Genomic DNA, 2,423 nt, shown 5'->3' with positions numbered 1-2,423 from the left:
GGAAATCTTCAAGGACTTCTGCAGCTTTTACCGATGCAGGAAGATGCGTACTACACCCTACCATGCTCAAACCAATGGTTATCAACCTGCTCAGGACTTTACCCCATATTCCAGATGTGGCCTTACAAGTGATTTATAGAGGGGTAACAATACGTTGGGATCATCGGATCTAATCTCCCTTTTTATACACCCTAAAATCTTGTTTGCGTTAGAATAAACAATAACATCATAAAGGTATAGCAGTACCGTTTCAAAGTTTCGGTGTCCCAAGCAGCATTCCATCAGCCTCTGGAAGGTTCCTGGCAAATTGCACAGCTCGAAGGGCATGCTTTTGAACTCGCAGAGACCCATCGGGGTGGCAAAGGCGGTCTTCTTCCGGTCTGCCTCAGCAACGGACACTTGCCAATAGTGACTAGTGAGATCAAGGGTAGAAAAATAATTTGCAGTTGTCAATGCAGCTAGCTATTCCTCAATACAGGGGAGTGGTGCTGTCCTTCTTCTTTAACAGGACCAACGGAGCTGCCCAGAGGCTACAACTGTCACGGATAACCCCAGCCTCCTTCATGTTGCTCAACATGTCCTTGGTACACTGGTAATGTGCAGGTAGATTTGGCTTATATCTCTCTTTGATGGGTGGGTGTGCACTTGTGGGGATGTAGTGTTTGACCCCTTTTATTTTTCAAAAGTCTAGCGGATGTTTGCTGAAGACTTGCTCGTATTCTTGCACTAGCCTGTAGACCCCCTTCTTGTGATGTGAAGGTGTGGAGTCAGTGCCTACGTGTAATTCCTTACACCACTCCTCTGGCTGACTTGGTGAGCTGTCACTGAATGGGTGGGCTGAAGCAATGGTGGATGCTGCTGTTTGGATAGCATGTGTATCTACTGAGAACAGCTTATCAATGGTGGCAAATCGGAGCAGCTTAATCTTTTGCTCTCCGCAGTTCAACACTCTCATGGGCACTCTTCCCTTCCATATTAATGAATAAAACTATGATGTAAATAGCATATAGATACCCCACAAATGCAGATAAAAGTAGGTTATGGGAAAAGGGGGAAGAGAGAAACAGGAAAATAGTGGAATAAAGTATAACTTCCAGGTGGGAGAGGAAATGGCAGCACAGCCAGTGGAGGTGAAGCAAGGGGAGCCTGCAACTAAAGAGTTGAGAGCGTTATCACATGATGACTGAGCCTGATTGTAACGGGAGCATAGAGGTGCCGATCCTGTCTTACCTGCGTTGGTGTAGAAGTGGGTGTCCTGTGGTGGAGTCAGCTATGTGCAGTGGTGGCCGTGGGTTCTTTTATGTGCGACCGTAGTAATAGCTGTGCCCACTTCCTGTATGGGAGTGGAATGCAGTGAGGCTAATGGAACGCACGCCTGCGCATTTGTGTTTAACGTCGCGCATGTGCAGAACGGAGAAAAGGCTGCGCTCACTTCCTAATGAAAGGGAGTGAGACGCAGCTGGGAAGGGAAGGGAAAAGATTAGGGTTTGGGGATGATGAAAGGGCTTTCTACGGGCAAGGATGGCAAAGGGTGGCAGTGACGGAAAGTCAGGCAGATGGTCCTGTCCTGTCCTGTCCGTCCGTCTTTTTGTATCATGAATTGGAAAGACTGCAAGGGGGAGGGGAGGTGCTTGTGCCCAAAAGGAGGAGTTATTCAGATTCATTGCAGTGGGCGGCGGCTGCAAAAAGTACCATTCTCCTTGTTTTTGCTCTGCAAAACAGCCTTTTCAAGGGTTTGGCTTGGGTGACAAAATGTCTTCTGTAGGCGTGGGTTTGTCTCCCTCTCCCTAAGATGTGTCCGGTATAGGCCAGGGTGCCACTCAAGGCCGTAACCAATTCGGGTTATAGCTTCTCAGCCTTTTGGCTAAGATCAAGTGTAGTTTCGGAGGACGCTACCTTGGTCGGTACTGGAAGGTGCCTGGGATTGCACGTCTGCCGGCCTTGAGGGAGTGTGTGCGCCTTCTGGTGACACATAGCCCTCTTGTGCCTGGACGGTTCCCAGGCAACGGGAGGCGATCACCTTTGTTATTTTGAAGTCCTACTGATAAACAGAAAAAAAAAAAATTAAATCTGTTCTTATCAGTTTAATATCTGATACGTCCCCTCTCTAGGGACCATATATTAAATGGATTTTTAGAACAAGGAGATGGAAAAAATCTTGCTCTGTCCACTCCACGCATTGACCTGGTATTGCAGTACCTCCAGGACCGGTGCACCCCTTCTTAACCGAGTTTCCAAAAGCAGAACTCAATTCACCTGATTCAAATGAGCCTCATTAGTGAATTGAAAGAAAGCAAAAACTTTATATGCACCTCAATTTGGCCAATTCACTTTTCACACTTTCACCCTTTTTTTTTATCTTTCACACCTTTTACTTGCTTTATTGATGCAAAAGCTGTGCCAAATAGCAAACTCATCTCCAC

The 2,423-nt window shown here is 46.9% G+C and overlaps 1 pseudogene; it reads left to right on the top strand.

The window, feature by feature from the left end:
- Positions 1-2,015: 2,015 nt before the first annotated feature.
- On the top strand, positions 2,016-2,221 carry LOC142286505 (U2 spliceosomal RNA; annotated as a pseudogene).
- Positions 2,222-2,423: the final 202 nt, after the last annotated feature.

Source organism: Anomaloglossus baeobatrachus, unplaced genomic scaffold (genome assembly GCF_048569485.1).
Source record: "Anomaloglossus baeobatrachus isolate aAnoBae1 unplaced genomic scaffold, aAnoBae1.hap1 Scaffold_66, whole genome shotgun sequence".
NCBI classification, from domain to species: domain Eukaryota; kingdom Metazoa; phylum Chordata; class Amphibia; order Anura; family Aromobatidae; genus Anomaloglossus; species Anomaloglossus baeobatrachus.
Note: the sequence above shows the minus strand (reverse complement) of the source record. Positions and strands in the feature narration are given on the sequence as shown.